Below are 26,323 nucleotides of genomic sequence, written 5' to 3' on the forward strand. Positions count from 1 at the left end.
GGTAGTTTTGACACCTCTTATGGTCTTTATCTGGCTTGGGGATAAACACTATCTTTGCATCTAACAACTCCTGAGGGATTGGATTACCTTCCATGATAAAATTACATCATGGAAGGGTGTTTTTGAAAAGTTTATAGTATTCCGACGGGAAACCGTTGGGGCCTGCTGCTTTCCCTGGTTTTAAGTCTTTGATAGCTTTTGATATCTCTACAGGAGATATCGGGGCATTAAGGGTAGTCTTTTGCTCTGTCGTCAGCGTAGTCAGTCCACAGTCATCTAAAATTTTTCTCGTTTGGTTCAGTGTCTCTGTATTGTGTCACCTTTTCACCGTTAAAAAGCTTGCCATAAAAGTTAGCGAAGGTGTCCACTATCTCCCTAGGGTGTGAGGTCAGGGCTCCCTTCTCTGTTTCTATCAAAGGTATAGCCGACGCCCTACATCTCTCTCTAATTTTGTGTGCCATATATCTATCCGGCTTATTTGCATAAATAAAGTAATGCGATTTAAGCCGCTGTGCCGCTCTTGCCGCTTGTGAGTTTAGTATTGCTGCGAGGGATTGTCTTTTGTCCTGGAGGGCTTGTAGAGTCGCTGGACTTTTAGTCAGTTTATGTTGTCTTTCATTTGTTTCAATTTCTTTATGAAGTTGGTCTATGTGTACTCTGTGTTTCTTATTAATTTTAGTTTTGAGCTGGATCAGCAGTCCTCTAACCACAGCCTTATGGGCTGCCCATGTATACATTGGGTTTGTGGTTGATTCTGTATTGATAGACCAAAATTCTGTCATGGCACGTACCATGTCATTGTGATCTTGTTTGTTTTTTAATAGAGTATTGTCGTATGTCCAAGTTCTGTTTCTGTTAATGTCCCTTAGTCCGTCTAGATCAATAGAGATTATAGAGTGGTCCGACCACACGCAAGCATGTATAGCCAAACCACACAACATGGGTTGTAGTATATGACTCAGGTAAATGTAATCAAGCCTCACGTAAGAGTTATGTGCCGCTGAATAGAAGGTAGTTTCGGTGGTTGTCCCGTATAATGTGTCCCTCAGGTTATGTGGTGTAAACAAATCTTGTATAGTTTTGACAATACGATTATGTCTGTGCTGTTTAGGAGTCAGTGTTTTAGCATGCAAAGGTTGGGTAGGAGTCATAGTAATATTAAAATCTCCTGCTAATAAAATTTTAGTTTGTGACCAGTCTGTCAGTAAATGAGCAATGTGGGTAAAGAATGTATGCTGGTTGTTGTTGGGGGCGTAAACATTGCACAAGGTAACCTCGTTATCTAGAATGCGTCCCTGCACTATCAAATATCTACCCTCAGGATCAGCCAGTGTGTTGATGTGGTGGAAATCCACAGAGGAGTGGATCAGTATAGATACCCCCGTGTCTTATTAGGAGCCGTAGCATGATAGTGTGTAGAGAATTGTTTATTCCAATATTTCGGTATATTGTCCCTCAAAAAGTGTGTTTCCTGTAGAAACACCAATTTGGCACCTAGTGCCCTATACTGATTCACTGCTAACCTACGCTTAATATCCGTATTGAGGCCACGAACGTTATGAGAAATCAATGTAATCTTTGTGTTCATAGGTGTATGCATTGGTTTATGTTTCTATGTAATGCGGGGTGTATGTAAGCAAGCAATCTATGAAGCGAGTCACCTTACCCCAAAGCTTCTGGTCTGTTGTGGTAAACTGCATCCTATGGTTCTTTATCTCGAGAGGATCGCTGGGAGGAGGGGAGAGAAAGGCAGGGGGTAAATAACAAGATATCAAACATACAGCATTTAACCGGTCCCCAACAGAGGGACACTTTAACAGTATCTGGAAACAGTCCAGAAGCCGAGTGGAAGCCACCTGGCCTCGAATATAGGGTAGACAATTGCCAGCCCCTTTAAAACGCTAGTAGAACGAGCGCTAGTGCAAAGCATGTCCATCTCAAAGCCAACCAAGGTTACTTAAAATATCGGTAGCGGTTGGTTATAAAGCCTGGATCAGGCAGACCATTAGTATTATTCTTGCATGATGACTAGTGGACTTTAAGCCTAACATTCTCATATCAATAAGGGACCACATCTAGGTCCTCAGTCCCTAGGTCTCCTAATGGCCGGAGATGAGAGGGAGTCCGGTAAAGAAGAAAGGGATTCATGATACCCCGTCTGGTAGTTCATTTGTTTTTTGCCTCTTGTAACTGACCTTCTGCCAGGTCATTTGGGTGTTAGATCTTATTGAGTCACTTTTCCTTGCTAGAGGTGGTTCATGGTCTGGAATAGTTGGGGGGTCAAGGCCCAATATACCACACACCTCTGGGATATCTTCCTGGTGTTTGATGTTTATGGTCTTGGAGTCTTTAGTAATGCTTAAGACAAAGGGGAACCCCCATCTATAGGGGATTTGTTGTTTGCGAAATATACTGGTTAGTGGTCTCAGAGAGCCTCTCCGTTGCAAGGTACGTAAGCTTAAGTCCTGGAAAAATTGAATAACATTTCCCTGGAATTTAAAAGTTGGGTTCTTTCTAGAGGCCTGTAGTATCTTTTCTTTGTCGGGAAAGAAGGTCATCCGGACTATCACGTCCCTTGGGGGTATGCCATTTTTAGTTTTGGCTTTGAGAGCTCTATGTGCCCTTTCCACATGGAATGTGTATTCGGGGGGTGAACCTGTTATCTGGCTAAAGAGCTGTGTAATATATGGCAGGATTTCCTTGGGTGTAATATCTTCTGGTATCCCCTTTAATCTAATATTGTTCCGTCTGCTCCTGTTCTCTAAGTCTTCCATTTTGTCTTGTATTTCCTGTAAGAGCTGCTGTTGATTGGAGACTGTTTGTGTTATTTCATCTACATTTTCCACCATTGAGTCCTTCTGGTCCTCCAGAATATCAATTCTATTTCCCATATCTGTGAGGTCAGATTTGATTTCAGCTAAGCTGGATGTTACCGAAGTGTGTATAGAATCTATCTTCCCCCATAGTTTTTCAAAATTAACCGTTAAGTCCTTCTTAGATACTAGGGATTGTAGATCTGCTCTGGTAATCGGAGATTGGTCTTCAAAGGTTGGCGGTAGAGATTGATCTGAATCATCTCCTATTTCTATGTCTTTGTTAGTTTTGGATACATGTGAGGTTTTAACAAAGGATGATACTGTAGTAGGGGTACTTGGGTTTGTTAGTTTCTCTCCTTTTCCTCCTCTTCTTGTAGCCATTGCTGTCTTATATTCAGATCTCAGGGACAGAAGATATTTGTAGAGTGAATTGAGTCAAAAAGACCCCTCTCCCTTCTCCAACACAAAGCGTAGTGAAAGAAAAAAATGACCCCAGGAGTGGTTCATTATTCTAGGTAAAGAATAATGATGCAAGTGGATTGAGGCAATTTTAAGTGTTAAAGAGGTATGATTCCGTGAATCCCCCTCATTGAAGTAACTAGCGCTGTTCTACCGCTTCTTTTTTATAATTCATGTGGAGGCTGATGTCCCCATACTTCACCTGCAGATTCTACATATCAGCAGGGTGTACTGCAAGCTTGCAATCAATATATTCTCTTAAAGTGCATCTTAGCAAAGTGTCTGGCACAGTAATGGGAAAGTTCCAGATCGTATGTAGTGCTTTTCCCTAGTTAGGGATGGGTTATGCCCTGTGCAGAGGTGTAGAAGCTATGCAAAACAATTCAATACAGTTCCACAAACGGATCATACAGAGGCTGCAAGCATGTGGTCAGTGAGAGCCTCTGTGCGTGTGAAGTTATCTGCCCATGAATCAACTAGCGTTAACCTGTATCTCAGTCTCAGCTCCTTACAGTCCACTCACAATTACCACTCTTTTATACAACCTCAGATATTAATATTTTATAGAGCATACAGGGGAAACGTTAATAGGGGAGCAAGATGTTTGTAAGCTTGTGTGTCCTGGGGGACCAGGTTGATAAATTAATAGTCCCAGAAAGCAGTCTCACCAGACCCCAGGTGTCTAAGCGTTATTGTACGCTCCTTAGGGGTTTATTATGGCAGAGTCTGTACCCTGCAATTCTGCAAGGGCTCTTTAGCATCTAGCGGCACTCAGTAAGTCGTGTGTGGAGTCGACTTTAGGCCCTGAGCTGCCTCGTTATTTCAGCCTCCTCCCTGGGTCCCTCTTACCCCTCAATGTGTGCTGCCGTCTCCCTATTCAATGGGATTGTGTGGGTCTGATCCCCTCCGCCACCCGACTGGCCTTGGGTGGTGTTGACAAAAGCTTCTCCGCCTTTCTTGGCCCCCTCCGAGGATCGGAACTTGAAGATGCGGGCGGGGAAGGTCCCAGGCAAGATGGTGGATCTTCGCGCCAAACTCCAGCACTAGCGCGGTACTTCGCCCTGCAGACTCTTCACACAGAACCTGTCGGGAGTCGGTAAGTCCAGTTCCCTCGATCCTGAGGTTCTCTGATGGTGAATGGCCCTCCGGCACTGTATGATCACCTGCTGAGCAACTCCTCTTTTCCGCCATAGGATCTAGTAGTGCCGTAGATGTGCGGTGGTAACTTGGTCTCCGGGTGTTCTCTCCTAATCCCTCAGGGCTATGTTTCCAGAGCTTGGTGGGGTAATCTGGACCCAAAATAGGCGCTACAATACAGTGATAATCACTCTTTTTTGGCTCAATATTGGAGAGCTCTCACTCTGAGCGTCTGTGTCTCTCGGCAGTTAACTCCGCCTCCCCTTTCCTTTTTTATTTAAAGGGATATGACACCCAAAATTGTTCTTTTGTGATTCAGACAGAGCACACACTTTTAAAAAAGTTTCCAATTTACTTCTATTATCAAATTTGCTTTGTTCTTTGTATTCTTTGTTGAAGAGATACCTAGGTATGTGTATGGAGCACTTTATGGCAGGAAATAGTGTTTCCTCTAATGCTCTTGCAAATGGATAACATTCTTGCAAAACTGCTGCCATATAGTGCTTCAGACACGTGCATGCTCCTGAGCTTACCTCCCAACTTTTCAACAAAAGATACCAAGTGACCAAAGAAAATATGAAATAGAAGTAAATTTGAAAGTTATTTAAAATTGTATCTAAATCATGAAGTAAAAATTGGGGTTTCAATCATGTCCCTTTAAGGGGGTATAGTAATAACAGTTACATTTTTCTATATTTCATTACAAAAGAAAATATGCTGATCTAATCCTACAAAGCAGTTTATTTTTTAATTTTATATCCTTTTTAACTCCACTCTTTAAAATGCCAAAATGTCTGTAATATCTATACAATAATTGCATTTGTAATGTCCGTTGCCGTCAGTAGTTGCGCATGCATCCTGAATGGAATGTTGGCAGCGCGAGTACAAAAGAATTTACCTGGATGCAGCGAAGCTGCATCCAGGTAAATTTCCGAAAATGGCAGAGTGGTGAAAGAATCCAAAAGCAACACCTAATCGCCCACATTAAAGTATTTTTTTTTAAAAACGCCCGCATCAAGTATTAAAAGAAAACAACTAACCGCCCGCATCAAGTATTAAATTTCCGAAAATGGCAGAGTGGTGAAAGAATCCAAAAGCAACACCTAATCGCCCACATTAAAGTATATTTTTTTAAAAACGCCCGCATCAAGTATTAAAAGAAAACAACTAACCGCCCGCATCAAGTATTAAAAAAAAAAAAAAACGCCCTCATCAAGTATTAAAAAAAAAACCACCACCCGCACGAAATATAACAAAAAAAATCCTACACAGAGTATTAACTCCTAAACCGCAAAATGCCCATTATCACAATAAACCTATTCACCCTATTAACCCCTAAACCGCAAAACCGCTACATCGCAATAAACCTATTTACCCTATTAACCCCTAAACCACAAAACCCCTACATCGCAAAAAAACTATTTACCCTATTAACCCCTAAATCGCAAAACCCTTACATCGCAATAAACCTATTTAACTTATTAACCCTTTAAATCGCAAAAACCTACAATGCAAATAACTATTTAAATAACTAAGTACAGTACACTAACTTAACATCCCCTAACCTAACAACCCCTAACCTAACACCACCTAACCCAACAACCCCTAACCTAACACCCCATTAAATAAACACAAATTACCTAAACTAATACATTGTAAAGTTACAAAAAAATAAAAAAAATAAGTTTACAAAAAATAAAAAAAAGCTAACATTACAGAAAATAAAAAAATCAAATTACCAAATTTAACAAAATTAAACCTAATCCCTATTAAAATAGAAAAGACCCCCCAAAATAAAAACATCCCCTACTCAAATAATAAACTACCAGTAGCCCTTAAAAGGGCTTTTGCAGGGCATTGCCCCAAGCTAATCAACTCTTTTACAAAAAATATACAAAGTCCCACCTAACTTTAAACCCCCCCACCCCCCAAAATAAAAAAACCTAACACTAAAAAACCTAAACTACCCATTGCCCTGAAAGGGCATTTGTTTGGGCATTGCCCTTAAAAGGGCATTTAGCTCTTTTTCTGCCCATCCCTAATCTAAATAAAACCCTTAAAAAATCCTAAATCTAACCCCCAGGTTGGTACTCACGGTTACTGAAGTCCTGCTGAAGGTCCTGTTCCAGGCGGTGAAGTCTTCTTCCAAGCGCAACCTCTTCTTCTTCCAGGAACATCCTGCGCGGAGCGGTGCTGAAGACCACGGAGCTGAAGACCGGCGACCCTGGAACTGAAGACTGGCGACCGCGGAGCCATGGAGCGCGGAGGATCCTCTTCGTACGATCACCGCCGTATACTGAATAGTAAATTCAAGGTACGCGATTACAGATGGTGTCCCTTGAATTCCTATTGGCTGATTTGATTCTTCCAATTCAAATCAGCCAATAGAATGAAAGCTACTCAAATCCTATTGGCTATTTAAATTAGCCAATAGTATGAGAGCAAGTGAAATTCTATTGGCTGATTTGAATAGCCAATAAAATTTCACTTGCTCTCATCCTATTGGCTAATTTAAACAGCCAATAGGATTTGAGTAGCTTTCATCCTATTGGCTGATTTGAATTGGAAGAATCAAATCAGCCAATAGGAATTCAAGGGATGCCATCTTTAATCGCGTACCTTGAATTCACTATTCAGTGTACGGCGGAGATCGTATGAAGACGATCTTGGGGCAATGCCCTGCAAAAAGCCATTTTAAAGGCTACTGGTAATTTATTATTAGAGTAGGGGGTGTTTTTATTTGGGGGGGCTTTTTTATTTTCATAGGGATTAGGTTTAATTTTGTTAAATTTGGTAATTTGATTTTTTTTATTTTCTGTAATGTTAGCTTTTTATTTTTTGTAACTTTACAATGTTTTAGTTTAGGTAATTTGGGTTTATTTAATGAGGTGTTAGGTTAGGGGGTGTTAGATTAGGGGGTGTTAGGTTAGTGTACTGTACTTAGTTATTTAAGTAGTTATTTGCATTGTGGGTTTTGGCGGTTTAAAGGGTTAATAAGTTAAATTGGTTTATTGTGATGTAGGGGTTTTGCGGTTTAGGGGTTAATAGGGTAAATAGGTTTATTGCGATGTTGGGGTTTTGCGATTTAGGGGTTAATAGGGTAAATAGGTTTATTGCTATGTTGGGGTTTTGCGGTTTAGGGGTTAATAGGGTAAATAGGTTTATTGCGATGTAGGGGTTTTGCAGTTTAGGGGTTAATAGGGTAAATAGGTTTATTGCGATGTAGGGGTTTTGCGGTTTAGGGGTTAATAGGGTAAATAGGTTTATTGCGATGTAGGGGTTTTGCGGTTTAGGGGTTAATAGGGTAAATAGGTGTATTGCGATGTGGGGGTTTTGCTGTTTAGGGGTTAATAGGGTAATTAGGTTTATTTCAATGGGGGGGTTTGCGTTTTAGGGGTTAATAGGGTAATTAGGTGTATTGCGATGTGGGGGTTTTGCGGTTTAGGGGTTAATAGGGTAATTAGGTGTATTGCAATGTGGGGGTTTTGCGGTTTAGGGGTTAATAGGGTATTTAGGTTTATTGCGATGTGGGGATTTTGCGGTTTAGGGTTAACAGGGTACTTAGGTTTATTGCGATGTGGGGGTTTTGCGGTTTAGGTTTAATAGGGTAATTAGGTTTATTGCGATGTAGCGGTTTTGCAGTTTAGGGGTAAATAGGTTTATTGCGATGTGTAGTTTTTGCGGTTTAGGGGTTAAAAGGGTAATTAGGTTTATTGCGATGTGGGGGTTTTGCAGATTAGGGGTTAATAGGGTAATTAGGTTTATTGCGATGTGGGGGGTTTGCGGTTTAGGGGTTAATATGGTAATTAGGTGTTTTGCGATGTGGGGGTTTTGCGGTTTAGGGGTTAATAGGGTAATTAGGTGTATTGCGATGTGGGGGGTTTGCGATTTAGGGGTTAATAGGGTAATTAGGTGTATTGGGATGTGGGGGGTTTGCAGTTTAGGGGTTAGTAGGGTAATTAGGTATATTGCAATGTGGGGGTTTTGCGGTTTAAGGGTTAATAGGGTATTTAGGTTTATTGCGATGTGGGGGTTTTGCGGTTTAGGGGTTAATAGGGTAATTAAGTGTATTGCAATGTGGGGGTTTTGCGGTTTAGGGATTAATAGGGTATTTAGGTTTATTGCGATGTGGGGGTTTTGCGGTTTAGGGTTAATAGGGTACTTATGTTTATTGCGATGTAGGGGTTTTGCGGTTTAGGGGTAAATAGGTTTATTGCGATGTGGGGGTTTTGCGGATTAGAGGTTAATAGGGTAATTAGGTTTATTGCGATGTAGGGGGTTTGCGGTTTAGGGGTTAATATGGTAATTAGGTGTATTGCGATGTGGGGGTTTTGCGGTTTAGGGGTTAATAGGGTAATTAGGTGTATTGCGATGTGGGGGGTTTGCGGTTTAGGGGTTAATAGGGTAATTAGGTGTATTGCAATGTGGGGGGTTTGCAGTTTAGGGGTTAATAGGGTAATTAGGTGTATTGCAATGTGGGGGTTTTGCGGTTTAAGGGTTAATAGGGTATTTAGGTTTATTGTGATGTGGGGGTTTTGCGGTTTAGGGTTAATAGGGTAATTAAGTGTATTGCGATGTGGGTGTTTGACGGTTAAGGGGTTATTAATTTTAGTTTTAATTGCGATTTTCTTAAATATTTATATAAAAGAACAGTTACAAAATAGGTTGTTTCTACATCTGTAGATTAAAAAAGAATTAGACTGCCCTCTGGTCAGGCTTATTGACTAGTATACCATAAAATAAAATGTGTTCTTTATTAAACTGTTTTATTATCTTGTTGTTGTACATGATTTGTTTCAGAATATTTAAGAGGTGAAAAGTGTATGAGCAGCAGATAGATAGGAAGGAAAGAGTGTAGATAAAAGCAAAAACTCAAACAGAAATCTACAAGTTTAAAGAAAATCTTTCTAAAAACGTAATAGTATTGTTTCATGAGCATCACTCTGGTTGATTTATTGGACTGGAATATCAGTCTAGTTAGATCTTTTGCATTTACTTATACAGAGCTTCTCATAAAATATCTGGTTATCTAATAAAACACTCACACCCTAACAAACAATTTACTGAACTATGTATTTAGCTTATCCAATACGTTGTACATTGGTGCAATGAAGTGGTTAAATTTACCCCACCCCATATTTTCATTCCAGTGCTCTCCCTCCCATCCTTCATCTCATTTGTCTTTCCCCAATCACAGCTTAAAACACATCATTTCTGCCAAAAACACTTTTTTTTTTCACTAACCCAGAGCATCCTCTAAAGAGTTTCCTTGTCCAAACTTCCTGAATGCTCTTAGTTCCAGCTCCTTTCCTGCACCCCTCCTCCCAGATAGCACAGCATAGCCTCAACTCACAAACTGTTCTATCACTGGACTCAGAACATCGCTGTTCACTGGCACAAGGAAGACTCCCAAAACCCTACTGGAAATAGCTATCAGGAGCCTACAACCTTGCAGGCAATACATCTATGTTTGTGCAGGTGCTGTCTTTAAAGGGAAACAGTAACACCTACTTACAAGTAAGTCCTTTAAACTAAAGTCTACGCTGGTGGGAACATCCTGCTGTGTTTAACAACACTTGAAGACATGAGACCGTTAAAGCTGTTATTTATAGAGACTTGCAATGGATTCTTTCTTGTACTGAGGGGGTAATATGATAACAGAGGTGTTAAGTTTAGAGCTACTAACAGGTATTGTGTATGGACCACAGATTTGTGGCAGGTGAAAATATAATTTTCTGAGAGTAATTATGTTGTATCATTGTAATTTTATTATTTTATCTGTTGTATCTGATACCAAAAGTTGAGGTTTACTCAAGAAACTGTATAAACCCTGATTATAACCCCTTCAGATTAATATACCATGTTGTATTATTTATTTTTTTGTAGACAGAACAATGACTGTACATGTTTACTGTGTTTGCATATTACTACTTGTTGCCATTTGTCATTGCCTAAATATATGTTTCAGGACAAAAGTGATACTTAAAGGGACATGAAACTCAAAAGTTTCTTTAAAGGGACACTGAACCCAAATATTTTCTTTCATGATTCAGATAGAGCATACAATTTTAAGCCACTTTCTAATGTATTCATATTATCAATTTTTCTTCGTTCTCTTGCTATCTTTATTTTATAAAGAAGACATCTAAGCTTTTTTTTTTATTCAGAACTCTGGACAGCACATTTTTATTGATGGATGAGTTTATCCACCAATCAGCAAGAACAACCCAGGTTGATCACCAAAAATGGGCCGGCATCTAAACTTACTTTCTTGCATTTCAAATAAAAATACCAAGAGAATTAAGAAAATTTGATAATAGGAGTAAATTAGAAAGTTGCTTAAAATGCCATGCTCTACCTGAATCACGAAAGAAAACATTTGGGTACAGTGTCCCTTTAATGATAGAGCATGAGATTTTAAATAACTTGCCAAATAACTTTTTAAATAACTTGTTCTCTTTGTATGCTTTGTTGAAAAGTATAATTAAGGAAGGCTCAGAAGCTGATGATTAGTGGCTGCACATATACCTCTTGCCATTGACTTTCAGCTAGCTCCCAGTAGTGCATTACTGTTCCTTCAACAATGGATAACAAGAGAAAGAAGCAAATAAGATAAAAGAAGTAAATTAGAAAGTTGATTAAAATATGTTCTATCTGAATCATGAAATAAACATTTTAGGTTTAATGTCCCTTTAATAAAATAAATCCTTAATACTTGAGGAAAGAAATGCTGGTTTAGCAGTAGGATATTCCAACATGAGTTTAAGAGGGCTGTCTGAGTGTCACGTGCAAACCCTGGGTCATTCACTCACCTTCTGATATCAAATCCTAAATATTTTGAATATGACAGTAATGTTCTTCATCTTCAAGGCTGTCAAGTCACACAAATAGCGACACACCAATTGGGGTCAATTCTACAAACCACACAACACCAGTAAAAGCACTAAAATGTTTACTAATATTATATATTTATATGGATATTTCTTTAATCACATGTGACAGGTAGCAAGCCCATTTCCCTGCCCACTCTCCTCCAGTAATCCAGCCCTTTCCACTCCCACTTTCACTCCCCTTTTTAATGATACATTTGATACAGATGCAGATTATAAAAGCCTTTTTTAATATTTTATTTTATTAAAAGTATTATAAAAGAGTATAAAGCTTTAGATTTTGATTTTGTTTGATGAAATTGTTTATAAAAGGATATGAAGCTTAGATTAGATATTTGATTAGAAGGGTTATAAAATGGTTTATAGCGTAATTTTGATATTGTATTCTAGTTAAAGGGTTACAAAATGTATAAAGTGTAATTTTGATATTGTATTCTAGTTAAAGGGTTACAAAATGTATAAAGTGTAATTTTGATATTCTCTTCGATTAAAAGGGCTTAGACACTGGTATAATGCATACTTTTTTACATTGTATTTAATTAAATTTGTTATAAAAAGGTATAAGGCATAATTTTGATACTTGTCTTATTGTAAAGGGTTAGAAGATGATATAAAGCAAAATTATTTTGCTATTGTTTTTGTTAAAAAAAAATTGCCGATCAATCTGTAATTTTGTAAAATGATGACATGTATTTCTCATTATTATTATCATTATTATTATTATTTATTATTATTATTAATTATTTATAAAGCACCAACAGATTAGGCAGCACACTTGTTTTAAAACCTTCCTCATGCCTCCCTAACAGGACAGATTTTTAGGATTACCTTGAGTAAGAGCAGGTTAATAACCATGTTTACTAATCAGATGATTATTTCAGCTGTGCTCCAGTTCAGATATCCTCAAAATCTGGCCTGTTAGGAAAGCCTGAGGACAGGGTTGAAAACCAATGCATTAGAGCAGGGGTCAGCAACCTTGGGCCCCCATGTGTTTTGGAACTACATTTCCCATGATGCTCATACAGCCTAAAGAGTGTCTCAGCATCTTGGGAAATGTAGTTCCAAAACATCTGGTTGCCCAAGGTTGCTGACCCCTGCATTAGAGGGATGCATTAAATACACTAACAAGTACATTAAAGGGACAGTTTACCCAAAATATTTCTTCCCTTTAAATTGTTCCCAATTATCCATTTAACTTGCTGGAGTTTATTTAATTTTTTACAAGTAGCTCCTTTACCCTTAGTTTGGCATTTGAAATAGCTGATTTAGCCTGTGATATCCCAACCTACACTAAGCTTCTATACTGGAGTCTAGGCTTTTGTCAAGCCTAAGTAAACACATCCAGCAGAAGATGTTACACACCCAGTGGGGTGCAGGATACCTGAGTAATAAAATGTTAATTTTCCATGGTTCTCTTGAAGTATTGAGCTTTGATTTACAAACAGATATTTGATAAGGAAGCAAAATGTGTGTACACAAAGTGATAATATAATGAGATCTGATATTATCTGCAAGCTCAACCCATTTCAATAGGTTGTGGTTTAAAAGCACAAAACCAGCTAATACATATACACAAATTAACCTGAAAATGCAATTTCTCATACATTTTATACTCTGCAGCTGGTATAACAAGTCATTGAAAATACATTAAGGGAAAAACAATTTTAGTGTATACTGTCCCTTTAAGGGTACTGTACATTTGTAAGGGTGCAATAATTTAGTTATCTTAGTTATACAAAAGAAGAGGAATGCACTGCCCTTGAGCACAATCAATAGTAGTTCACTTACATACAAAGTGTCCTACAGGTAGAGTGGCTCTCAAGCTTACAATCTAAAGGAGAGGGAATGGCAAGGGAGAAAAGATATAAGGCAGGAGAACTGAGAATGAGTAATTACATAGGCAACACTGAGGAAATGAGGATTGGAAAAGTGCAGCAGAATATAGAATCATATAGAGGCTGTGAATGGAAGTAGTTTCTCTTTCCTGGCTGCACCTAATTACTCTTAAAAGGTGTTATATATTAAAGGGATATGAAACCCAAATATTTCTTTTGTGATTCAGACAGAGCATATTATTTAAAAAAAGTTTCCAATTTACTTCTATTATCAAATTTGCTTTGCTTCCATGTTGAAGAGATTACCTAGGTAGGCATCTGGAGCACAACACAATAATGTAGAATAAAATACTTGCAAAACTGCTGCCATATAGTGCTATCTACATGGGCTGGCTCCTAAGCATACGTCCCTGTGTTCCAACAAAAAATAGCAAGAGTACAAAGAAAAATTGATAATAAATTGGTAATAAAAGTAAATTAGAAAGTTGTTTAAAATCACATGTCCTATCTGAATCATGAAAGAAAAAGTTTCACCTGAGTGGGAGGTGGTGGGCAAGTATGGATTGGAGGGCTAGATCTTGCAAATCTGGCAGACTGATGTAAGTTAGAGGCTGTAAAAGAAGATACATATGTTTCTCTAAACACAATGTTCTCACATAGCTCACACTTATAGTTTTTAAACACACATATGACTTTTTCTAACATATTTTACAGATATTTAATTTATGTATCACCCATTTCACTTATCTTTTCTTAATTTTTGAAACACACATATGACTTTTTTTTTTTTAAAAAGGACAGTAATAATTAGACATTCATGATTTAGACAGAGCATACAATTTTAAACAACTTTCCAATTTACTTCTATTATTTAATTTGCATCCTTCTCTTGTTATCCTTTTCTGAAAGGCTTATCTAGGTAAGCTCAGAAGCAGTAAATAACCTAGGTTCTAGCTGCTGATTGGTGGCTGCATATATATACCGATTGTCATTGGCTCACCCATGTGTTCAGTTAGAAACCAGCAGTGCATTGCTGCTCCTTCAACAAATGATACCAAGAGAATGAAACAAATTTCATAATAGAACTAAACTGGGAAGTTGTTTAAAATTGTATGTTCTACCTAAATCACAAAAGAAAATATTTGGGTTTCATGTCCCTTTAATTCTAAACTGTCTTTTATAATAGTTCTAAACTGTTAAACTAAAATAATGTTAAAAGGATATGAATGGCCAAAATTTGTGTTTCATGATTCAGATAGAGCTTTCGATTTTTAATAACTTTCTAATATAATTCTACTATCAAATTTTCTTCATTCTCTTGATACCTTTTGTTGAAAAGCAGAGACGTATGCTTAAGAGCTGTCCAATTTCTGGAGCACTATATGGCAGCAGTTTTCAAGAATGTTATCCATTTGCAAGACCATAAGATGACAGAACTATTTCCTGCCATGTAGTGCTCCAGATGCCTACCTAGGTATCTCTTCATCACAGAATATCATGGGAACAAAGCAAATTTGAAAATAGAAAGTAAATCTATCTCATAGAAATTACAGTATTTTTTTTTCTATATTATAAATTTAAACTCTCTTTTTACCAACCCTGCTTGGATGGCAGTATGTGTACCATATAATATTTTATTTTATAATATATATAATATTTTATAATATTTAATTCTAAACTGTTATTATTGAAAATAATATTACCACCAGTTTATAACAGCAATGTGTTTCAGGTGTGACCACTAACTCTATAAAAAAATATAGCATTTAATGCACTTGTTGGCTATATCAGATGGAAGATACAAAAAACAAAATATACCAAAAAAAGAGAGAAAAGAAAAAAGGTGGAGCTTGCCCTGCACTACCCTTCTACAATAAATTCACTACTAATTTGTTGAAGCAATTAACTGTTACACAAGCACCTTCAGGTACAAAATGTAATTTACTATATACACCTTACCCAGTGGCGTATTTAGGTTTTGTGTCGCCCTAGGCACCGGCCTTGTTGGCTTTTGCATTAATACGCCCATGACCCTACCAACAAATATATAAAAATGCATTTTGTCTCATCTGATATAGCCAAGTGTAATACAAGTGTATTTAGTGGTTACATTTGAAACACATTGCTATTGTATATTGAGTAAAATTGTGGTAACATTATTTTCATAAATCAAGTAAACCTTAAAGGGATACTAAACCCAATTTTATTTTTTTCTTTCATGATTCGGATAGAGCATGTCATTTTAAGCAACTTTCTAATTTACTCCTATTATCAAATTTTTCTTTGTTCTCTTGGTATCTTTATTTGAAAAGGCAGGAATGAAAGCTTTGGAGCCAGCCCATTTTTGTTTCAGCACCCTGGATAGTGTTTGTTGATTGGTGGCTACGTTTAACCATCAGCAAGCACAACCAAGGTGTTGAACCTAAAATGGGCCAGCTCCAAAACTTTCATTACCAGTTTAGAATTAAATATTATAAAAGAGGCTGTTGGTACACATTACCACCATCAGAAAATGGTTGGTAAAAGGAGAGAGGATACTTTCTATAAGATATTATAATATATATATATATATATATATATATATATATATATATATATATATATATATATATATATATATATATATATATATATATATATATATATATATATATATATATTATTAATAATAATATATGTTAACATTACTTAGTTTAACAGTTAGAATTTATTATTATAAAGACCTAATTATAAAGATATTTAGAATTAAATATTATAGAGGTTGCAGGCACACACTACAAAGTTGATAAATAAATGTAATGCTTTATAAATGTTTATTACTTGCTTTGTCATTATTGTCATTAGAAATAAATAAAGTCATTTGTATGTTTAAAAAATAATAAAAATGTTAAGTGTAATGGGTGATACATAAATTTTAATTTTATTTGAACTATATATTTGCTAGAAAAAAAACAAGTTATGTATGTTTTGAAACAATAAGTGTGTCTAAGGGCAACATTTAAACAAAAAAAAGAGAAAGGAATCCCAATGGGCAATATATGTAGATATCTGGCTTATGTGTACTCCGGATTTACCGCGATTCAATAGTATTCATAGCATATAAGCCCAGTATCCTAAGCCCAGTCCGTAATACACTTGTGGGGGTTAGTTACCATATATACTCCTAAACAATTATCATGTGCCAAACTTCTCTGGAGCAGCCTCAATACATGTGTTTCAAAAGCTCAGTGCCCATCCATGGAACACGCCAGTCAATCCTCCGTGTTCTATGCCAAGCTAAGTGAATACAACAGATGAATACAAGGTATCTCTCTCACAGTGTCCTGACAGGAGGGCTCAAATACTCATAGACTAATGTCCATACAATCAAACACAGCCTTACCTGCTCAGATCTTCTTTTCAGTGCCTCTCTCCAAATCAGGTACAAAGTGCTCTCCCGGGCTCCTGCCCGTCCACCAACCGCGGATTGAGCGTTCAACTCGTGTACCTGATGACGTCAATAGTCAGGGCCGCTCTCTCTTCCTGGTCTGAGGTAGGTCTGTGCGATGTGACGTGATGCCCTCCTCTACCTTCTGTCAATCCCAGTAAATTCTGTTGTAGTGACCAATGGGTAAATCACTTTGGCATGTTCCACTGGGTAAAACTGGCTCAAGGATAATAATTCACCGTCTGGCTCCAAACGAAAGTATGCAATCAGTACTAAACAGTCCACAGGTAACAGCAATGCATTCCCCTGCTGTATACGGATCCGGATGGCAGCACAACACAAGTACTGGCAATTGGCAATAAATACACAGCCAAAAAAAGGAGTTTTAGCCAGTAACTTGATTGAATAAAAAATAAACTTTTATTCCAAAATACTATATAAAATTGGAGTGGGATGGTACCCAAAACAGACCCGGACTGACGCGTTTTGGCTAGAGAGCCGTACTCATAGTCCATGAAAACTTAATTCCTATCCCAACCTTAAGAACCTTTCACTGTGTCCTGGTTGGTGAATAGGTTAATTGAAATTGAAAGATACAGGGGTATGTCAGTAATGTGACAAAGTATTAAGCAATATAGCTAGTCATTCAAATATGTACATAATATTCTCACATTGGCAATAACATATATCATATAACTAATATTGCATAAATAAATAAACAAGCTATTGTCACAACAAAGAAAAGATATGAAAAGAATAAAGGGAAGATATCCCTGTACTGTTCCCAAGTGGGGACATGAAAAACTGGATACATTTTAAAGCAAATGCAATATTATCAAACAAGATTCCCTCTGCTGTAAGCTCATATAGTTAATTATTCTGAACTACTGGGGGTACACTGTACGTCAATCTACTTTAACCTTAGGCAAAAGTCCATCTAAATTAGAATCTAGGGGAATGTGGCATCAACCCTTCACCTTACATAAAATGAAAAGGAAATTGCCACAAACGGAGAAAGGGAGGGGAACAACCTGGTGGGCCCTAAAGTGGGAATACAGCAATTAAATGAAAAATAAATTAATAATAAATGGAGAACCTTACAGGGTCCAAACTACTACAGGTAAGGACAGAGGAGAGTATGCTCGTATAAGAAGATATAGTGGATTTATATAGAATTTTGGAATAAAAGTTTATTTTTTTATTTAATCAAGTTACTGGCTAAAACTCCTTTTTTAAGGGCAAAATTTATCAGTGAGAATAAGAAAACTCTCATGTTTATCATCAAAAAAAACCTCACAATTTATATCACCATATTTATGAAAGGTTATGCGCCAAAAAAGTTGCAACTTTTCATATGTGCGAACAGATTGACTCATGACCATTCGCAAGTCTTAAATATATGCGAATAAGTTGTCTGGAAATGCCTAATACTTGTATTAATCTCTATTGGCATTTTAAAATGCCCGTATATATTCGCAGTTCTCATATATTTATGAAAAGCGATGCATGCAATATTCACTGTTCTTAATCTCGCCAATTTTGCGAGGAGTGAAAAATAAATAATAATAAATAGCGATATGGTCGTTTGTCTGGAGGGAAAATGGAAGTATGTCTTTTTCTTGCTGTATCTAGGGTTAGAAATTGCCCACAATAAGGCTCAGAACCTGAATAATAATAATAAATAAACAACAAAAAGGTATACACAAATTTATAAAAAAAAGTAAAATAATTGAAGTGCAATTGAAATATATGTATTAAAAAGAACAAAGATAAGCTCCAAAAAAAAGGCAACCTTCCTCAATGAAAGAGAACCAAAGAAGGGGCAAAGTAACAATAACTTTAATATATAAGAAATAACATTCTTACAAACGATCACTTGATTAAAACAATAAACCATTTAAAGTTAAAGTTAAGATTGATAAATAAAGTGAAGATGATATTTTCGCAAGAAAACTAGAATCAGCCATTCACTTGACATCGCAAAAAAATTTTGCCCAAAAAATGTCTCTAGAATTTTGATAAATACTGGCGACATTTTTGACTTCACACATTGCGAACTATTGCGGAAATAATCACGACTTTTAAGGGGCATTTTTTCAGGGCTTGATAAATTTTGCCCTAAGTGTATTTTGCTAAGACACACATGAGAAATAAGTTAGTCATCATTTTACAAAAGGATTTAATTATGCTTTATACTAGACTTGTGCATGGCCGAAAAATATGGTTCGGTTCGGATCGATTTGGATGTTTTCGAATTTCGGTTCGGATCGATTCGGAAAAATTTGAATGAATTTGTTTCGGATTCGAATAAATTCGGCTGGATTCGGTCCGGTTTGATTCGGAAATTTGGAATTTTGGTATGTGTTAGGTGGGATGTGCTGTGTATTAGACTAGTATTATGTACTGTTTATTAGGTGTAACCCATAGCAGAGTGATATAACCTAATATACTGTACAATACTAGTGTAATCCATGGCCATCCGAATGTAACGAATAAATCCGAACTAATTCGGATTTATTCGGTAGATTCGGTACTACCGTAATTCGGAAATTTGAATTTATTCGAATCTCCGAATTTAACCAATTCGTCTGAATTTCGATTTGGAGCGAATCGAAACGCACATGTCTACTTTATACCATCTTATAATCCTTTAATAGAAGACAATATCAAAATTATGCTTTATACCCTTTTATAACCCTTTGAATTGTATACAATATCAAAATTACACTGTATGCCATTTTAAAATCCCTTTTAGCCATATAAAATATCGAAAATAAGCTTTGTATCTTTTTATAATCCTTTTATTCAAAGACAATATCGAAATAATTAAGCTTTATACCTCTTATAACACTTTTAATCAAATAATGTTTTAAAAGTTTTTTTTTTATATATATATATATAATTTAAACCGCATGCTTATCAAATTAATCATTAAAGGGACAGTAAACACTCATTATATACTTGCCTCAATCAAAAGATTTAATCCTGATGATACATCTGCAACCTTTCAAATATTGTACTGCACATTTCATTGTGTTGCATTCTATCTTTAAACATTACATCCAGACCATTAAAAATAGCCCCCAAACTCAGCCCCTATGGATATATACGTTTTTGCATTGATTCGATATTCCCCTCTAGTAAGCGACTCGCAAATAAGTTATTCTGTCTGTTCAGACTGTTGCGCTTGCGTGATCAGATCATCTGTCATGTGACTCGCTGAGTTTGTGCATGCTTGCGTCTAGGGGAAATGAAGACAGGGAAACACAACCTCTATCTAGCAATGAAGACAGGGAAACACATTGCGATGTGCATGCGCAAGTGCGAGTAGCGTTACTATGTCATCTGCACTGCGTGTTGACATAGTTGAAAGCCTCTGGAATGACCCGAGACATTGAAAAAAATATTGAATGTTGAGAAGGTAAATGTGAATAATGATTGAGTGGTTATGGATTTTTAGATAGTGATGTTAGTGGTGTTTACTGTCCCTTTAAAATGGGTGTGAAAGTAGAAGTGGAATAGAGCAAGATTACGGGAGGAGAGTGAGCGGAGAAAGGGGCATGATGCCTGTCAAAATGGGTTTGACAAACGTTCATATGGTTGTGATGGTTATGATGTAACACCAAAGCTTGGTTATTAATTGATTAATAATTAATTTTCCCCAGATTTTTCATCACAATTGCTTTGAATAAACATATAGATTCCAGCCTCCAATTCATGAAATAAATCTTTATTATCTCTTTGTTGGGTCCATAAGGAAATAAAAACAACATTTCAAGCCTGCAATAGGCCCTTAGTCATGTATATCGTCGCAATTGCTTGCCACGGGGTACCTGTAATAACAGTCCTGTCACATACAGTATAATTACAACAGAAGAGCTAGCATTCCTTTGGTTATCCAAGAGGCATAAATAAAAAAATGTTCAATAATGCACTGTTTAATCATAATATATCCACTTAGTTAGCCAAATAATTTCACACAAATGTACGATTTATAATCAGCTCTGATGATAAAAGCTTGTCTGTTTCACCCTGACAGGTTGAAGGTACTTTATTGTTAAAGGGACACTGAACCCAAATTTTTTTCTTTCGTGATTCAGATAGAGCATGACATTTTAAGCAACTTTCTAGTTTACTTCTATTATCAATTGTTCTTCATTCTCTTGCCTGCTTTATTTGAAATGCAAGAATATAAGTTTAGATGCCGGCCCATTTTTGGTGAACAACCTGGGTTGTCCTTGCTGATTGGTGGATAAATTCATCCACCAATAAAAAAGTGCCGTCCAGAGTCTGAACCAAAAAAAAGCTTAGATGCCTTCTTTTTCAAATAAAGATAGCAAGAGAACAAAGAAAAATTGATAATAGGAGTAAATTAGAAAGTTGCTTAAAATTGCATGCTCTATCTGAAATTTGGGTTCAGTGTCCCTTTAACAATAAAGTACCTTCAACCTGTCAGGGTGAAACAGACAAGCTTTTATCATCAGAGCTGATTATATATCGTACATCGTAGAAAAAATGTGGGTTCAGTGTCCCTTTAAGCTCAGGAATCCAGGCGAGCGTTTAATCAGAGCTGATTAAAGCTTGTACATTTGTGAGTAATTACTTGGCTATAGATTTTTATGGACAAAGTTTAAAAACAAAAAGCAATGTTCATACAAACACTTACATTTCCCCAAACACATTCATTTATAGTGATAGACAGGCTCTGTTCTTGAACGATTCATGACGTGAGAGCTGGGGGTGGCGCTGCACAGTAATTAATTGTGCAAGAATAATTTGTGCAATGATACCTGTAGGCATATCACATACAGCATCCATAGCCATCTAGGTGCAAAGATGGGCAGACAGGTTCCCTAGCTGGAAGCATTGTCCATCCACCTAATGATAAATTGGGACCATAATGTTAGAAATAAAATTGGGTTTTGTATTCCTTTTTCATGATTCAGATAGAGCATGCAATTTTAAGCAACTTGGTAAGTTATCAATTTTTCTTCGTTCTTTTGCTATCTTTATTTGAAAAGCATAAATATAAGCTTAGGAGCCAGCCCATTTTTGGTTCAGCACCTGGGTAGTGCTTGTTGATTAGTGGCTAAATATAGCTACCAATCAGCAAGCGCGACCCAGGTTGCTGAACCAAAAATGGGCCGGCTCCGTAGTTTAGATTCCTGTTTTTTCAAGTAAAGATAGCAAAAGAACAAAGAAAGATTGATAATAGGAGTAAATTACAAAGTTGCTTAAAATTTCATGCTCTATCTAAATTATGAAAGAAAAAATGTGGGTTTCATATCCCTTTAATTTAAGGACTAACTTCAAAATAGGATACTTTTTTTAAAAAAATTGTCTCTCTTCTATCCTCTTCTTTTCCACCTCTTCTCTTTAATCTATTCCTCATCACTACCTTTTATTTATTTTTTATTGACCTTCACCCATTGAAGAAAAACTACCCCCAAAGGAGCGGAAGAGCTAATCTCTGCGTGAACATAATGAAATAATACAAATTCATACTTCTCAAGATCCTAAACTATGGCAGATCATATGTTTACATCTTATTAGTTCCATCCGCAGTGCAAGGGTGTCAGCTGAATGATAGAATTCTTTTTATGTCTTCTGATCTTGAACACGCTACTGGCTTCCTGAACAGTAACAGACTCTGCACACTCTTGCTTGGGGACATGAGCAACAGAAAGTTTAGCTCAAATACATTGTCTGTGGGAAAATCTAAAAACTCTTAGAACTTGATACCTTTATTAGACACAAATGCCTAAATAACTGCAAAAAAAGGAAGAGATGCTAGAATGTAGCACAATGTGACTTAAAGGGACACAAAACCCCAATTTGTTCTTTCATGATTCAGATAGAGCATGCAGGTTTAAGCAACTTCCTTATTTTTTCACAATCTCTTTGTTCTCTTAGTATCTTTTGTTGAAAATCAGGGATGTAAACTCAAGAGTGTGCGTGTGTCTGGAGCACTATATGGCAGCAGTTTTGCAAGAATGTTGTCCATTTGCAAGATAGCAGCACTATTTCCTGCTATCCAGTGCTCCCCATGCCTACCTAGGTATCTCTTCAACATAAATACCATGGGATCAAAGCATATAAGTAAATAGAAGTAAACTGGAAAGTTTTTTTTTAAATTGTATGTTCTGTCTGAATCACAAAAGAACATTTTTGGTTTTCATGTTCCTTTTAAGGGACATTACAGCTAAAACTGGAATCCATATGGATGCATTTCAGTTTTGAATAGAACCTGTATTACATGTATTAACAGAAAGGTTTCTAATATAATCTATAGCTGCTTTAAAAGTGTGATTAAGTATGCACTCACTGGACTTGTATATTAAAATAGAGCGTTTATTACATCAATATAAAAAAATTACATAAAGTTTCGGTGTGCTCCTCACACCTTTGTCAAATATCAAAAAGATAGTCCACAGTGTGAACCTAAAAGCAATAATCCCCAAACACCTTTACCCGCCTTATATACCTGAAATCCACCAGTGATCGCAATACACCATCCCACTACAGTGGCATCATCACATGCCGACACCGGCGTGCACCGTCAGAGAAGGTGGGCGTGTATCGGGTTGTCACAGCAACAAATAAACAAAGCTAAATCTCTCCAAAACTGAGCTCATTTTCCCCCTTCTTCCAAAATCTCCACCCCCAATCTCTCTATAACTGTCATTATCATTATCCCTACCCCGCATGCCCGATGTCTCAGGGTCACATTTGACTCAGATCTTTCTTTCAGTCCTTGGCTAAAGCCTGCCGCTTGCACCTTAAAAATATCTCTAATATTAGACACTTCCTTACACAAGTCACAACTAAGATTTTAATCCACTCTCTCATTCCTTCCCACCTCGATTACTGCAACTCTGTCCTCTCTGGTCTCCCCACCTGCCACCTAGCTTCTTTACAATCCATAATGAATGCCTCTGCCAGGTTCATCTTCCTTACACATTGCTCTTCATCTGCTGCACCTCTCTGCCAATCCCTTCACTGGCTTCCTCTTGCCTCTAAGATCAAACACAAAATTCTCACTCTGACATACAAAGCCCTCAACTGCACTGCTCCCCCCTATATCTCAGACCTTGTCTCCAGATACTCTCCCTCCTGTCCCATTCACTCTGCTCATGACCTCCTACTCTCCTCCTCTCTGGTTACCTCATCGCACTCCCGTTTACAGGACTTCTCCAGACTGGCTCCCATCTTGTGGTATTCTCTGCCTCACCCCACAAGACTCTCCCCTAGTTTTGAAAGCTTCAAGCGCTCCCTAAAGACTCTACTGTTCAGGGATGCATACAACCTATGCTAACCTTACTTTATACCAGTTCAACTCCTCCATTGTTATCCCTTGAACCCCCTTAGCATGTAAGCCTAAGAGTCCAGCTGTTTGTAGATCACCTTCTTAAGAGCTGACTATAACAGTGCAACTCTTGGCAGGACCCTCTACCCATTTGATCCCTATAATTGTTTTGTTGTACTCCCCCTTTGTTTATAGCACTGCGGAATCTGTTGGCGCTCTACAAATAACCGATAATAATAAAAATAATAATAAAATTGCTGTGACTTACCGATCATATCATAATATTAAAAAACACACGGTAAGGCAGAATTACCAGCTCATCAAAAAAACATAATTTATGTAAGAACTTACCTGATAAATTCATTTCTTTCATATTAGCAAGAGTCCATGAGCTAGTGACGTATGGGATATACATTCCTACCAGGAGGGGCAAAGTTTCCCAAACCTCAAAATGCCTATAAATACACCCCTCACCACACCCACAAATCAGTTTAACGAATAGCCAAGAAGTGGGGTGATTAAAAAAGTGCGAAAGCATATAAAATAAGGAATTGGAATAGTTGTGCTTTATACAAAAAAATCATAACCACCAAAAAGGGTGGGCCTCATGGACTCTTGCTAATATGAAAGAAATGAATTTATCAGGTAAGTTCTTACATAAATTATGTTTTCTTTCATGTAACTAGCAAGAGTCCATGAGCTAGTGACGTATGGGATAATGACTACCCAAGATGTGGATCTTTCCACGCAAGAGTCACTAGAGAGGGAGGGATAAAATAAAGACAGCCAATTCCTGCTGAAAATAATCCACACCCAAAACAAAGTTTAATGAAAACATAAGCAGAAGATTCAAACTGAAACCGCTGCCTGAAGTACTTTTCTACCAAAAACAGCTTCAGAAGAAGAAAACACATCAAAATGGTAGAATTTAGTAAAAGTATGCAAAGAGGACCAAGTTGCTGCTTTGCAAATCTGATCAACTGAAGCCTCATTCCTAAACGCTCAGGAAGTAGAAACTGACCTAGTAGAATGAGCTGTAATCCTTTGAGGCTGAGTTTTACCCGACTCGACATAAGCATGGTGAATTAAGGATTTCAACCAAGATGCCAAAGAAATGGCAGAAGCTTTCTGACCTTTTCTAGAATCGGAAAAGATGACAAATAGACTAGAAGTCTTTCGGAAAGACTCAGTAGCCTCAACATAATATTTCAAAGCTCTAACAACATCCAAAGAATGCAACGATTTCTCCTTCGAATTCTTAGGATTAGGACATAATGAAGGAACCACAATTTCTCTACTAATGTTGTTGGAATTCACAACCTTAGGTAAAAATTCAAAAGAAGTTCGCAACACCGCCTTATCCTGATGAAAAATCAGAAAAGGAGACTCACAAGAAAGAGCAGATAATTCAGAGACTCTTCTGGCAGAAGAGATAGCCAAAAGGAACAAAACTTTCCAAGAAAGTAATTTAATGTCCAATGAATGCATGGGTTCAAAAGGAGGAGCTTGAAGAGCCCTCAGAACCAAATTCAAACTCCAAGGAGGAGAAATAGACTTAATGACAGGTTTTATACGAACCAAAGCTTGTACAAAACAATGAATATCAGGAAGATTAGCAATCTTTCTGTGAAAAAGAACAGAAAGAGCAGAGATTTGTCCTTTCAAGGAACTTGCGGACAAACCTTTATCTAAACCATCCTGAAGAAACTGTAAAATTCTCGGAATTCTAAAAGAATGCCAGGAAAAATGATGAGAAAGACACCAAGAAATATAAGTCTTCCAGACTCTATAATATATCTCTCTAGATACAGATTTACGAGCCTGTAACATAGTATTAATCACAGAGTCAGAGAAACCTCTTTGACCAAGAATCAAGCGTTTAATCTCCATACCTTTAAATTTAAGGATTTGAGATCCTGATGGAAGAAAGGACCTTGCGACAGAAGGTCTGGTCTTAACGGAAGAGTCCACGGCTGGCAAGAGGCCATCCGGACAAGATCCGCGTACCAAAACCTGTGAGGCCATGCTAGAGCTACCAGCAGAACAAAAGAGCATTCCTTCAGAATCTTGGAGATTACTCTTGGAAGAAGAACTAGAGGCGGAAAGATATAGGCAGGATGATACTTCCAAGGAAGTGATAATGCATCCACTGCCTCCGCCTGAGGATCCCGGGATCTGGACAGATACCTGGGAAGTTTCTTGTTTAGATGAGAAGCCATCAGATCTATTTCTGGGAGTTCCCACATTTGAACAATCTGAGGAAATACCTCTGGGTGAAGAGACCATTCGCCCGGATGCAACGTTTGGCGACTGAGATAATCCGCTTCCCAATTGTCTATACCTGGGATATGAACCACAGAGATTAGACAGGAGCTGGATTCCGCCCAAACCAGAATTCGAGATACTTCTTTCATAGCCAGAGGACTGTGAGTCCCTCCTTGATGATTGATGTA

At 37.3% G+C, this 26,323-nt stretch overlaps 1 protein-coding gene across 1 annotated transcript in view; it reads left to right on the forward strand.

The window, feature by feature from the left end:
• The first annotated feature begins 9,749 nt into the window (after window positions 1-9,749).
• Window positions 9,750-26,323, forward strand: part of PEAR1 (platelet endothelial aggregation receptor 1) — a 281,847-nt gene continuing 265,273 nt past the window's right edge. The window contains exon 1 of the mRNA XM_053705337.1: window positions 9,750-9,929. The gene's annotated coding sequence lies outside the window, so the exon portion shown is untranslated. The remainder of the gene's footprint in view (window positions 9,930-26,323) is intronic.

Source organism: Bombina bombina, chromosome 1, assembly GCF_027579735.1.
Source record: "Bombina bombina isolate aBomBom1 chromosome 1, aBomBom1.pri, whole genome shotgun sequence".
Lineage (NCBI taxonomy): Eukaryota > Metazoa > Chordata > Amphibia > Anura > Bombinatoridae > Bombina > Bombina bombina.